Here is a 15,752-nt window from a genome sequence, read left to right on the forward strand (position 1 = left end):
ACCTTAAATTGAGCAGCTGGGGTCTGGTGTTTTCGCCCAGATTAACAGATGAAGAGTTGTGTTAAAAGAGCTTGTGGTTTTTATGCACTGAGATGAGAGGTGCGGTGAGAACGGAATGCCGGTCTTCCTGTAGTGCAGGGTGCTCGTCTTCAGCAGAGACAGAGAATGATGCATGTTAGGCCCCTTATCGTCAACCCCCCCTTCCTCAAATCATCTACGCAGTTACACTTACATACTTAAATATTTTGCCCATTTAAAAAAAAAGAGATTCAACTACTAGATGCTTCACCAACTAGACAATCTGTTGGCAGGTGGACAGGAAATCTGTCAAGACATACTGAGAGAGAGAGAGGGAGAGAGAGAGAGAGAGAGAGAGAGAGAGAGAGAGAGAGAGAGAGAGAGAGAGAGAGAGACATGAGGTCTGTGAGAGGCCCAGGGATGTTCACCTCAGCAGGTCTCATGCAACACTGAGCTGCTCCTCCACACTGGCCCCTCCTCTATCTCTGACCTATATCACATTCTCTTTAAAAGGCGACTAGCTGCTTCTCAGAATAGGGGGCTGTGATCAGTGCAAAGTAAAAACAGGAAATACTTAAGGGACGAATAACATCATGAGAATGACAATTTTGATTTAACTTTGTCTTTATAAGTGACCCCTACAATACAATACAATACAATCATCAACTGCCTGGTGTTTTGCCCTTTAAGGCCACCTTATTAGAAATGACCAAATCGCTAATATACACAACAGAGATCTAAGTTAAAAGAGGCCAAAAGAGGCAACTACTCTTCTGCGGCCATTAAACAGTTGTGTTTTGACTTCTAACTCCTCCATTCTAACCACACCCTTACTAGCTAGCTAGCTAGCTAGCTAAACAATTAATCATAATTACCCTGCATGAATCTATAGGTAGCTAAAGTTAACCAACTAGTTAGGTTTAATGCAAATGGGTCTGAGATACGAATAATATTACCACACAGATCATACACATAACAATAGTTAGCCAGCCAGCTAACATTAGCTAGCTAGCTAACAGTACGCTTTAATTTGCAATGAAAACTACTTTCTGACAAATTTAGAAATGTATAATATCAGAAAATGTAGCTAGCTAGACTATCTTACCCAGTCCCCAATCACTGCCCTGGGAAATTAGAATATTTTATTTTAGACCAGAGGAAAGAGTGCCCCCTCCAACACCACTTCTGGCTGCATCTGGTCTCCCATCCAAAGACCGACCAGGACCAACTCTGCTTAGCTTCAGAGGCAAGCCAGTAGTGGGATGCAGGGTGGTATGCTCTAGTCCTTAATCAAAACATATTTGCCGGATAATTGTTTGGTTCTCTTTGAGAATGTATTTGAGCCTACTGTATCATCAGTCCTGCTTCGAACAGTGACATGTGAAGTTATATGAAATTCCTGAATAAACCCTATAGGTGTACCTTGACTCAAATGTATGAAAAGATCCTCTGTAGGTGTCAGCTTCCGCTCCTTTTTTGCAGTTTGTACTTAATTTTCTGACTGACATTATAAATGTGATATGTGCATCAACCACAGTGAGACAGTGATGACCTGATATGATTTGTTATTGGCTCTGACACCCAGACAGATCTGCAGGCTTTGATCATGAGCTAAAATGGTTAGGGCAACGGCTATGGTTAATGTTAGGGCTATGGTTAACGTTAGGGGTAGGGAGAATAGGATTGGGCTCTGGGGTAGAGGATGGACCAGTGAGCAACACATCACTGGGCCTCTCATAGATTAACAACGGGGAATGACATGGTCCTCTCTCTCTCTCTCTCTCTCTCTCTCTCTCTCTCTCTCTCTCTCTCTCTCTCTCTCTCTCTCTCTCTCTCTCTCTCTCTCTCTCTCCAGATTTACAGTCCACCTGCCACCACATCAGTGAGGTTGGTTAAGCATTTGAGTGTACATGTGTGGGCGATTTCTTTTGGGGGGGGGGCGATAAGGGGATGTGAGACAGAGACACTGACCAACCGTCAGTTTCCATTGCGGTAGACTTAACATGCATCATTCTCTCTCTCTCTCTCTGCTAAAGACAAAAATACCTGCACCACAGGAAGACTGGCCTTCAGTTCTCAATGCTCACCACACCTCTCAGTGCATCAAAACCACACATGTTCTTTTCACACCTCCCTTCATCTGTTCATCTGGATGATAAACACTAGAGCAGACCCCTGCTGCTCAATTAGATGTTCAAAATATAAATGTAAAAAATACCAACAAGATAAAAGTATTTCCCGTACTATAAAGCATTCAAAAAGACCACAAAGTACAGATACCTTGTAACTTAACAACAACAAAAAGTATAATTAATTTATTGATTTGCCAACTCTTTCCCTTCATGAAAAACAACTTCAGTCAGTATCAATGTTCACAGTGATATTTATTCATGCTTATACACTGTGCTTAAGTTGTAAATCGGGACATGCCGGGGCTCTGAAGTACAGGAACGGATAAAAGTAAAGCATCTTTGTAGTAAAGCAGTGCATGCATATCATCACATTTGCGCAGTGGCATAGAGCAAGTAGAGGTACTAACAGAAGTTGTAAACATGGGTAGAATTTAGCCTTTTATACAGGTAACCACATTTCATGCAATTCTATGTCAAATGTATATGATTGGAGAGTTTAGCAGAATCTTTTTTAATACCACACAAATTATTGAAATTACAGGATACTTTGACACCGAAAAACTGAGAATCTAAGTGTCACGTTCTGACCTTTATTTCTGTTGTTTTTGTCATTATTTAGTATGGTCAGGGCGTGAGTTGGGGTGGGCAGTCTATGTTTGTTTTTCTATGATTTTGGGCCTTGTCACGCCCTGGTCAAAGTATTTTGTGTTTATCTTTATGTATTTGGTCAGGCCAGGGTGTGGCATGGGTTTTTTGTAATTGTGGTGTGTTTGTCTTGGGGTTTTGGTGGTGGTATTGGGATTGTTGCTTAGTGGGTTATCTAGCAAAGTCTATGGCTGTCTGGAGTGGTTCTCAATCAGAGGCAGGTGCTTATCGTTGTCTCTGATTGGGAACCATATTTAGGCAGCCATATTCTTTGAGTTTGTCGTGGGTGATTGTCCTTAGTGTCTTTGTTCCTGTCACTGTGTTAGTTGACAAGTATAGGCTGTTTCGGTTTTCGTTACGTTTATTGTTTTGTAGTGTTTGTGTTATTTCGTGTTTACGTTTGTTTGATTAAAATATGGATCGCAATCTACACGCTGCGTTTTGGTCCGACTCTTCTTCATCACCACTAGAAAACCGTAACAGGCCTAGTATGGTTCTCAATCAGAGGCAGGTGTCATTAGTTGTCTCTGATTGAGAATCATACTTAGGTAGCCTGGGTTTCACTGTTTGTTTGTGGGTGATTGTCTATGTTAGTTGCTTGTGTCAGCACAGGGCTCATTTATAGCTTCACAGTCGTTATTTGTCTGTTTTTCTATAGTTTGTATTCAGTGTTCAGCGCTTTCTTTTATTAAATATTCATCATGAACACATACCACGCCGCATTTTGGTCCTCCGATTCTTCTCGCCTCTCCTCTTCAGATGAGGAGGACGACGGTGACACTGAGGTCAATAAAAACGACCTTGTCTTGAATCCATCAATAGCTTAGACCTAGGTGTGTGGTGACATGTATTGTACAATATGAGGAGGAAATTATAGTCTTAGAAAAGCTTTCCACTTCCACTGACTCACCCAATGATGCACAGCTCACTGCTGGTGATAGGCTTTAGGCACGAGAGTATTGGCTATCTCTCTTGTTTGCTCAATAGGCCAATTTGGAAGTTGATCAAATATTTTGGTAGTCTACAGTCAGATTAGAGTCTGCTCTTTTAAGAAGGAGCCATTTGCTTTCCAACCTGTGTTTTCCTGGGGATTGTATTCAAAATACTGCAAATGGCTTGTTCTAGCTGCATGCTGTTAACTGACGGATTTTCAGGGCGATCCCGGGCTATATACCTTGTGATTGGGCTACATAAACACAATCCACAGCTAGGCCATTTTTTAAAGGAGTCCTCTGTGGCTAAATTATAGGCTTACCCCTGGAGTATTGTTCTGAATTATTTGATTTCTGTCTGAACAGCCAGCAGTAATTATATACCATTGGCAAAAAAAAATTGGTGAATCAGAGTTGCTGCATCTCCTCCAACACCCTTACCGATTCTATAAGGAAATAAATAATGAAGAGCAATGCAGGAGAGATGAGAGTTGCAGGCTCATGTCTATCAGAGCAGAGAGAAGTAGAGAGACCATAGAAAGTGAATCTCATTCTAGTTCTGAGAGAGATACAGGTGCACTTCTCTCTCTCACCACAATAACTGTCACGCGTTGGTCTCAAACATAGGCTATAATGCGCTAACCATAAACTCGGGCCGACCTAACACTAATTCATTCTTGAATAAATTCTTAGAATATCAGGTGCGAGCTGAAAATCTACGTTTTCACATTACGTATTTTTTTAGAGGGCAGGAGAATTACTTTGATCGCTCTTATTAAAAAAAAAATGTTTTCATCATGTAGAGGTACCAGATCAGCCAAATAGGTTCTGAGTGAAACAGTCCACAACTGAGAGGTGTTTAATTTGAGCCGGATCCTGCTGCTTATTAACACTGCTTATTCAATAGGTGCAAACACATGCAGTGGCGTCAGTTCAGCTAAACCTGGGGAATGGCAAAATGGGGGGGGGGGGGGGGGGGTTGGAAGTTGACGCTCATTTACTGCATTTCAACACAATTTATAAACTCTAAAATGTTATTTGGAAAACAGCAAAAACAAAAACAAATGACCCAGGGAATTAATTATCACTGCAAATGATCAATGATAAATTGATGTTCACTGATCATGAAAAGCATGCAGTGTACTTGTTGTATAACTCTGATGATAGAGCTAAATGTGCATGGAATAATCAAACATTTGTAAGTCTGACTATGCTCTTTAAGAGGTGATGATTTTACAACCAAATAATTAGCATTTATATAACAATCCCTTTAAAACAGCATGCAGTTGTCATTGGTTTTAGTGGAGCTGTGGGCCTCCTTGCCAACCAGCAGGTTAAATCAAGCACTGTACACCTTATTGTGATGTTTTATTGAAAGCGACCTATACAATGTCAAACACTGTATTATATACTCAATCTCATCATAAATTGACTTAAACCTTGTGGAACAGCACATACAGTGCAATGTGAAATAGATGCATAATGCACGCTATCAAGTCACAACAAGGCCGACATCCATAGTTTGGAGAAGATATATTTTCACCATAAAATTGCACCTTTATATTTAAAGGATTTCATGCATCTAGAATCGCATTTCGCAACCACTCTTAGCAAAACACACAGTTCTGAACAATGCGAGCCTGAGCGTGAAGGCCTAATCAGAGACGTTTCTTCTCCATTTGCACAGGAAAAATGTGGCCTTTTATAAACACATTTCATGCAATTCTACTACATTTTATACGACTGAAGACATAAGCAAATTTTTTTTTAAACGAAACACATTAGTAGCCTATTCTGCTGACACTGACAACAGATCATTAAAAATGACCTTGCCTTGAATGCCTCTAATCCGGCCTGCAAGAAAAGGGAGACACAAATTGTACAATATGATGTCCATCTAGCCTGAAGGAGGAAATTATTGTCCCCAAACAACTTTCTAGTGGTACTGATCCAATGATAAAAACAGTGAATATGCTCGTGCTCACCGAGGATATGGCCTCCGCTAGTGCCAATAACATAAACTACTGTTCGCTCAATTGGTAGAGACAGATTAGTCTTTTAATGTGTTCTCTTTTCAGCAATAGCCATTTTCTTTCTGAACTATGTATTTCTTATGATTGTATTTAAAAATAACGCGATAGGCCTAGGCCTATATATCAGCTTTTCACTGAGTGCCACAACTCAACTCAACAATAAGCAATTTGTTAGGCTGTTTGTCTTGCCACGTGCACTGCTCAAATGACAGGCTTAAAACAATCTACAGCCCATTTTTTAAATAAGATGATTCTCTCTGACCAAATCATGCTCTCTGGTGTTGTATTTTGAAAGATTTTATTATGTCTGTTTTATGAGTAATTATATCGATAATTATGCCAACATCAATTTGGAAGCAACCGGTGCATAAAACAGATGGTGGCAAGGCTTAAATGGCCGAGTTCAAATGCGACATCAAATTCAAAGAAATGGCTGACCAGCAAAGGAAACTGTCTGGCACTGTCTCTGCTTTCTTAAAGTGAGAGAAAGGCACACATGCTGGCAGCTTCTCCCCTAGCAATGATCCGCATGGTCTGAAAGCCAGCCAGGCAATATGCTAAACATCCCTTGTATTTTAATCGGAATTAGAATGATTTTAGTCCACTTTTTTGTAGCCTACTTTTACATGTTTAACGCGATACCCACTACTCTACCCGCGAACTGCGCCGTTCTTTGATATCTACATTGCGCGCGAGGTTGATGGAAACTCTACATTTTCACTTTGTCACACTAGCCTAGGGTTGACAAATCAGAAGTCTTTGCTGTACGATTGGGCCAATGGCCAAATAACAAGTATCCTGCTCCCGACTCAATGTACAGAACATAGAACACGTAGTTCAGGAGTGACATTCCACAGATTCTAAATAGATGTTGAACTGAAACCCAACTCCTATTTACAATTCCCTATTGACCATTAGTACCATATTTAGTTTAGTACTCTCGTCCTCTCAAACTCTCAAACTGCGTTGTGTATTTATCTTCAAAATATTCTTATACATGTATTTCAATCGCTGTGTTAAAATATACATAACACTACATTTACATTACACTTTAGTCATTTAGCAGATGCTCCGATCACATATTACTACATTACATAATACAGTAAATAATACAATGCAAAATACAATACAAAATATGAAAATCTCTGTGTCTCTCACAGTACCCGTAGTGCTGTAAGTTCTTTTTTCTTCTTCTGGTTTTTGAATCTGTTTTTGGTACATGAGGTGGCTAAGAGTTCCCTGCAGTCATTACTCTAATACTCTGTTCTGAACCTGGGGACTGCGAAAATAACTCTGGTTGCATCTCTTGTGTGGTACCAATGAGAGTTTGAACTGTCTGCCAACTGCTTGGTACCTTCAATATATCAACACCTCGCGCAAAGACCAATAGTGATGCAGTTAATCTCTCCTCAACTTTGAGCCAGGGGAGACTGACATGCATGTTGTTGACATTAATTCTCTGTGTACATCTAAGTACAATATGTGCTGCTCTGTTGTGGACCAACTGCAATTGACCTTTGTCCTTCTTTGCTGCACATGACCACACAACTGGTCAGTAATCCAGGTTCAACAAAACTAGGGCCTATAGGACCTGTCTGGTTGAGATGTGAAGAAAGCAGAGCAATGTCTTATCATTGACAGACCTCTTTCCCCTTTTAAGCAACCATTGAGTCTATATGTTTTGACCATGACAGCTTGCTATCTAGGGATTCATTTTTTATTTAACTATGCAAGTCAGTTAAGAACAAATTCTTATTTACAATGACGGCCTAAACCAGCCAAACCCAGACAGCGCTGGGCCAATTGTGTGCTGTCCTATGTGACTCCCAATCACAGCGGATTTTGATACAGCCTGGATTCGAACCTGGGTGTCTGTAGTGATACCTGTAGCACCGATATGCCTTAGACCACTGCACCACTCGGGAGCCATGACCAATATGACCAATATACACTGCTCAAAAAAAGAAAGGGAACACTAAAATAACACATCCTAGATCTGAATGAATGAAATATTCTTATTAAATACTTTTTTCTTTACATAGTTGAATGTGCTGACAACAAAATCACACAAAATGTATCAATGGAAATCAAATTTATCAACCCATGGAGGTCTGGATTTGGAGTCACACTCAAAATTAAAGTGGAAAACCACACTACAGGCTGATCCAACTTTGATGTAATGTCCTTAAAACAAAATGAGGCTCAGTAGTGTGTGTGGCCTCCACGTGCCTGAATGACCTCCCTACAATGCCTGGGCATGCTCCTGATGAGGTGGCGGATAGTCTCCTGAGGGATCTCCTCCCAGACCTAGACTAAAGCATCCGCCAACTCCTGGACAGTCTGTGGTGCAACGTGGCATTGGTGGATGGAGCGAGACATGATGCCCAGATGTGCTCAATTGGATTCAGGTCTGGGGAACTGGCGGCCACATGAGGTCTAGCATTGTCTTGCATTAGGAGGAACCAACCGCACCAGCATATGGTCTCATAAGGGGTCTGAGGATCTCATCTCGGTACCTAATGGCAGTCAGGCTACCTCTGGCGAGCACATGGAGGGCTGTGCGGCCCCCCCAAAGAAATGCCACCCCACACCATGACTGACCCACCGCCAAACCGGTCATGCTGGAGGATGTTGCAGGCAGCAGAATGAAATTGAAATTCAATTTTGATGTTGTGCACTATTATCAGTTTCTATTTGGTTGATTTTGCCCATTCATTGTCACATTACTGCCCTGGGACCAAAAAGCATAATCAGTGCTCGAACTTCCCGTTGCGCTGGTCTGGAGCAATGAAGCAGTGACGCAGGGTACTGTACTAAACCACAAATTACCTCTAAGTCCCGCAGCATAATCTCAAAACTTTTAGTTGAGCAACCACTGTATAGGATGTTTAGGGTTGAGTGAGTGATTTGTCCCAAAAACAAGGCTTTTAGTTTTGGAGATATTTAGCACCAGCCTATTGCTAGTTACCCACTAAAATATTTACTGGAACTCTATGTTAAGGGTGGCAGTAATTTATTTTTACTGTCGTAGCAAACGTGTATACTGTTGAGTTGTCAGCATACATAAACAAGCAGGCTATATTTAAGGTCAGTGAAAGGTCATTATTAAAAACAGAAAAAAATAATGGACCTAGCCGGCTGCCCTGTGGTACACCATACTCAAACGGATTTGCATTAGAGAGAGTTCCATTTTTAAAAATTATATAGGTAACGCTCAATCCATGATAGGGCTGTAAATGAATAACACCTACGTTTTTTCAGCAATAGGTTATGGTCAATGATATCAAAATCTGCACCGAAGTTTACCCAACAGCTGCCACAATCTTCTTATTTTCAATTTCTTTCAGCCAATCATTAGTAATTTGTGTCAGTGTTGAGTGCCCTTCCCTATAAGCATGCTGAAAGTCTGTTGTTTATCTGTTTTCTGTCAAATAAAATAGTATTTTTTTTTTTTATAGTTTGCATCAACACCAGTAACATGCTGATTGTTTGAACCATTAATGGGTGTTTTTCTATTCTTGAGCAGTGGAATTACCTTTTCCTCTCTCCAGGCCTAAGGGCACACAACGTCTGCTAGGCTTAGTTGAAGATGAGGCAAATAGGATTTGTAATGTATTCTGCTACCAACCTCAGTAATTACCATCCAGGTTGTTGGAATCAGGTAAATAGTCATGATTACACTAACTACAGTGCTTGTCTCATTATTTGGTCCGTTATGCATGAATATGAAGGCTCAGTGTCTGTTGTTTGCATGTCATGCTTAAGTTTGTAAATATTGTCAACAAAAAAGCTATTTAACCTCTATGGGATATGTGGGATGCTAGCGTCCCACCTGGCCAAAAGCCAGGGAAAATGCAGAGCGCCAAATTCAAATTAATTACTATAAATATCAAACTTTCATTAAATCAGACATGCAAGATAGCAAATTAAAGCTACACTTGTTGTGAATCCAGCCAACATGTCAGATTTCAAAAAGGCTTTCTGGCAAAAGCAAACGATGCGATTATCTGAGGATAGCACTTCCGTAAACAAAGAGAGAAACCATATTTTAACCCTGCAGGCGCGACACAAAACGCAGAAATAAAAATATAATTCATGCCTTTGACGAGCTTCTTTTGTTGGCACTCCAATATGTCCCATAAACATCACAAAAATTGTCATTTTGTTAGATTAATTCCGTCGATATATATATCCAAAATGTAAATTTATTTGGCACGTTTGATCCAGAAAACACCAGTTCCAACTTGCGCAACGTGACTACAAAATATCGCAAAAGTTACCTGTAAACTTTGCCAAAACATTTCAAACTACTTTTGTAATACAACTTTAGGTATTTTTTAACGTAAATAATCAATAAAATTGAAGATGGGATGATCTGTGTTCAATACAGGAGGAAAACAAACTGTAGCTAGCTTTCTGGTCACGGACCTCTATCTAACAGTACACTTCAAGTGACCCTCGTTCAAGATGGCCGTACTTCTCCCTTACACAAAGGACAAACCTCAACCAATTTCTAAAGACTGTTGACATCCAGTGGAAGCAATAGGAACTGCAAGAAGGTCCCTTAGAAATCTGGATTCCCAATGAACACCCACTGAAAAGAGAGTGACCTCAAAAAAAAGAAATCTGAATGGTTTGTCCTCTGGGTTTCGCCTGCTAAATAAGTTCTGTTATACTCACAGACATAAATAAACAGTTTTAGAAACTTCAGAGTGTTTTCTATCCAAATCTACTAATAATATGCATATCTTATCTTGGGGATGAGTTGCAGGCAGTTGAATTAGGGCAAGCATTTCACCCGGATGTGAAAATACTGCCCCCTGTCACCAAGAAGTTAAGTGGTATCAAAGGGCTTTGTGATGAACAAGCCATCTGCCTCAATTAAGCATTCTTTATATAATTAATCTTTGTTCCATATTACAGTATAGTTTCTTTCTTCTTTATGTTTAGCTTAGTTAAATGCTTTCTCAATTTACTGAATGTTTGCCAATCTGCTATGTTGTCAGACTTATTTGCTCTTCCCTTTGCCTCATCCCTCTCAGCCATACAGTTTGGGGAGTTGGCAATTCTAATAGTCAGTTTCCTGATGGGTGTATGCCTATCAGTAACCGGAAGAAGCAATTTCATAAATGCAGCATCAGGTTGTCCCTCATTACACACATCAAACCAACAAAAAAAGCTCTTGTACACTCAGAAAATAAGGAACTATCTAGAACCTAAAATTGTTCTTCGGCTGTCCCCATAGGATAACCCTTTGAAGAACCCTTTTTGGTTCCAGGTAAAACTCTTTTGAGTTTCAAGTAGAACCCTTTACACAGAGGATTCTTCATGGAACCCAAAAGAGTTCTCCCTGGAACCAAAATGGGTTCTCCTATGGCGACAGCTGAAGAACCCTTTTCATCACTTACACCCAATTTTAGTCCCAGTTGTCACGATTGCTGTCATCGTGGAAATGACCGGACCAAGGTGCAGTATGGTGAGCGTACATTTCTTTTATTGATAAATGTTGCCAACAAGACAAAGAACAAGGAAACGACCGTGATGCTTACTTAAGCTATAATGCCACTAACAAAGACAACTACCCATCAATACAAAAGGAAAAAAGGCTGCCTAAGTATTATTCCCAATCAGAGACAACGATAGACAGCTGTCCCTGATTGAGAACCATACCCGGCCAACACATAGAAACAAAGAACATAGAGTTTCCCACCCGAGTCACATCCTGACCAACCAAACATAGAGAATAAAAAGATCTCTACGGTCAGGGCGTGACACCAGTCTACATATGGCTGTTGTATTCTGATCACTAGATCCGATGGGTGTGGATACTGCTTCAGAGCAGATTTCTGCCAAATGAGTAAATATGTGGATAATACACGTGTAGGATTTAGTTCCTCTTCTGTTTGTAATTACATTGGTAGGTTGACAGACAACCTGAACAAAATTGCAGGCTTCGGTTACAGCTTGAAGCTTATTTTTGAGTGGACAGCTTGAAGACAACCAGTCAATATTTAGGTCACCCAGAAAATATAACTCTCTGTTGATATCGCATGCATTATCGAGCATTTCACAAATATAGTCCAAATACTGATTTTTTGCACTCTGTGGTTTATTGCATCTTCCTAAGAAAATAAGCTTTAGGTGAGGAAAATGAACCTGTAGCCATATTACTTCCACATCATCTCAGCCTAACAGGAATATTTGACTCGTTTCAGGAAACTAGACATATTTCATGTGTCACTACTTACCAGTAGAGCCATTTGAGCCTAGTTGGTTTAGCCACAGAAAAAGTAATCAACCTTCCCGCTAGCCAGTATTGGCTGAGATAATGAGTGGGTTGGATTTGCCGAGAGATGAGTTTGGATTGGTCAGCCATGTAGCACACTTCTGTCTATAACGTGAGCTGGTCAGTATGTGTAGGTAATTATTTCTTATGCTGCTTTTTTGGCAGACATCACGTAGTAGAACTGCGTAGTAGAAGTTTTGCTCTCCACTTTCTGGAGGACAGCGTTTTGAAATCAGCGGAATTAGAGTTCCAACATTTGATTGCAAATATGCAGACAGATTCGAAAAGAGAACACATAGAAGGCTGTTGTATTACATCTTCAAACTAAGGGCAACCATGGCATCTGTGACAGAGAGGGAGAAGCGTCCATTCATGTATAGTAAGATAGTCTAGTTAGCTACATTTTCAGATATTACACAGCGACAGGTAGCCTAGTGGTTAGAGCATTTGGCCAAACCTGTTGTTCTGTCCCTGAGCAAGGCAGTTAACCCACTTTTCCCCGGGCGCTGAAGACATGGATGTTGATTATGGAAGCCCCCCCCCCCGCCGCACCTCTCTGATTCAGGGGGGTTGAGTTAAATACTCAAAACACATTTCAGTTGAATGCATTCAGTTGTACAACTTTCTAATTTTGTCAGAAAATTGTTTTCATTCCAATTAAAGTGTACTGTTAGCTAGCTAATGTTAGTTGGCTGGGTTGCTAGCTAACATTACTGTGGTGTATTAGCGACACTTAGTGGTGCAATACCAGCGGAGCACGAGGAGTCACAGGAGGAGCAGAGGAAGGCTATGCTTGAGTCAAGTCGATACATTACAACTGGCGACGAAGATATGGAAATAAAATAAACCTTATCCACTCAAGAAGCTGGGTTAGCGCAGGAAAAGTGAATTTGTAAAGGGACTTTTCATGAAAACCTAGCCGTTCAGTTAACACAGCTAACCAGCAAACAAGTGTGCTAGGTAACAAAAGAAGCTAAGAATAATGGCACTGAGTTTACCTTCTCTCTCACCATTTGATCTGCATTCCGACCCAGCCAGTGTTGGTTTGCGATGGGCGAAATGTATTAATAGTTTCAAACTGTTCATCACTGCTTCAGGAGTCAACGATGCAGCACGAACACGAGCTCTTTTATTGCACTTGGGAGGTTAGGATGTGCAGGATATATTCACCACATTAGATGGCGCGGGGGAAGACAAGGACTACGAGATCGCGTTGACTAAGCTAAACGAGTACTTCACTACACAAAAAAACATTCCCTACGAGAGACATTTGTTTAGGCAAGCTGAACAAGCGCAGGGGGAAATCAGTGGACACGTTTGTGAGGAAACTGAAACAGTTGGCTGCTACATGTGATTGTGGAGATTTCAAAGACGATTTCATAAGGGACCAAGTGATTGTCAAGTGTCACTCAAATGTGTTGCGCAAACGTTTTCTGTGCGAGAGGGACCTCACTCTCACCACTCTAATGGATATAGCTATAAAAGCAAGCCATCTAATGATGACCAAACTGTTAAATGCTTCAGATGTGGTCAGGAGGGCCATACTGGGCGGGTATGTTCCATCACACAAGGTAAACTATGCAGAAAATGTGGCAAAGATGGACATTTCTCCAAAATGTGCAGCACAAAGATAAAACTGATTGTATCAAGTCAAGTCACAAACACACCTGCTATACAAAATGATAAAACAGACACATGTGAATTCCAACTGACGGAGATGGAGTTCTTGGGCCACGTTCCCTCGAAGAACGGCAGTACAGTAAAAGGTGGAAGCGGTGCAGAACACACGCAGACCGACAAACGCTACTGAAGTAAGGAGTTTCTTTGGACTAGTAAACTACTGTGGCAGATTTATCTGGCAACCACATCCGGAGCGCTGAGAAGACTCACAGAGCATCATGCAACATTCTTTTGTGAAACGGTGGATACAACCACAGTTAGGACAATGGACTACAAGTGACAGAGACACAAACCGGGCAGAGCCTGATACACTGCCAAGACAAGTGCCTGCACCTGACAAGGCCATTCAACTACAGCCTTGACCCCAAAGACTCAAGACAACAAGTTGTGCGTCTGAAGGGCTATGTTAGATAGACATGTTGCCAAAATGGAGCAGAATAATCTCCGTTACAGTCTCAATGTCAGGGCAGTCTACCCCAGAAAAGTTCTGGCAAGAATTCTTGTCAAATAAACATAGCTAACAAAAGAGTTCCAGCAATGTAACCAGAGTTGTTGTTGGTAGTTTAAAGAAAGTAAACATTACAGTATGTTGTTGTTGGAAAATATGTTAATACTGACTACAAGAGATATTTTATTTTGAGTACTAGACAATGTTTTGCTATGTTATAATGCATAGATCTGCAGTTTACAATGGTTAGTCAAACATCTAAGAAGACGAGGGATGTATAGTGTATTAGCGACACCTAGTGTTGCAATACCAGCAGGGCACGAGAAGTCACGAGAGAAACAGAGGGAGGCTATGCTTGAGAGACCAGGAATAAAGTACAAGTCAATGATTCCCGAGTCTGAGTCAAGTCGATACATTACGTGCATTATCTGTGTAGCAATAGTATTTGTATCTCAGAGCCATTTGCATTACTAGTTGTAGCCTAATGTTAGCTAGCTAACATTGAACCTGGTTGGTTAGCTACCTGAATATTCATGCAGGGTAGTAACGTTATGAGTTGGGATTATGGTTAATTGTTTAGCTAGCTAGCTACATGTCTAAACAAAAGACTCCACTATACAATTAACCATTTCAATAGAATGTCCATGATGTCACTGTGACAACTGTCAATTGACATATCTGGTATATTCGCTCTAGCTATATACTCCGATTTCAGAGCACTATCGTCTGAGAGTGCAGAATAACTGACGAATTTACGAACGCTCAACACCTGTTGAATATGTCCAGGGTCAGTAACTCAATTAAATTGTTGTCAGCAGCACAGTTTCAGTCACTCTGAATGACATAAAAACAGCCAACCAGCTCTCATTTGTGTCTGGAACTAGCTAGCCAACATTAGCCAGTTAGCTTGGGTGCTTGACTGTTGTTAGGTCAGAACACTCGGATTAACCCTATTCCTCGGCCAGAGCATCCGGTATGTGCTCTGAAGGCTCCAAGAGCGAAACACTCCGAATTTACAAACGGACAATCTGACAACGCTCTGAGTTTACGAACGTCCAGAGCACACTCTGGCACTCCATATTGAATTTATGAAGACACCCGTAGTGTAAACCAGTCTTTAGTCTTTAAATCTTTGGTTGTATAGTACACGGCCTCACATGTGAATCCTTAAAGCGATGGGTTTAGAGGGTGTGAACGATGCTGAATGGGTGTAGACAAAGAAGAGCTCCCCAGTAGGTGTATAAAAATATTCAAGGGCCATTTTCTAAAAAGTGAGGTTACAAGGTTATCAACTTTCAAAGAATAATTACTTTCCCATTGTTCCTCAACTGTAGTGTATGATATACCATTTTGTAGCTCTCTCTACTTTTCTCCAATGTAAAAAACACCATTTCAAATGTTTCTACATAGGACCAAATCGATCCGGTCGGTCACATATGACTCTGGCCACATAGCAACACCTCCTTCATTTGCATTCCTATCTTTCCTGTATATGCTATAACCATGTATAGCTGCTACTGCATCGTCAAAGGAATTATCTAATTGTGTTTCAGAGATGGCCAGAATATGAATGTTTTC

This window comes from Oncorhynchus kisutch, linkage group LG9 (genome assembly GCF_002021735.2).
Source record: "Oncorhynchus kisutch isolate 150728-3 linkage group LG9, Okis_V2, whole genome shotgun sequence".
Classification (NCBI taxonomy): domain Eukaryota; kingdom Metazoa; phylum Chordata; class Actinopteri; order Salmoniformes; family Salmonidae; genus Oncorhynchus; species Oncorhynchus kisutch.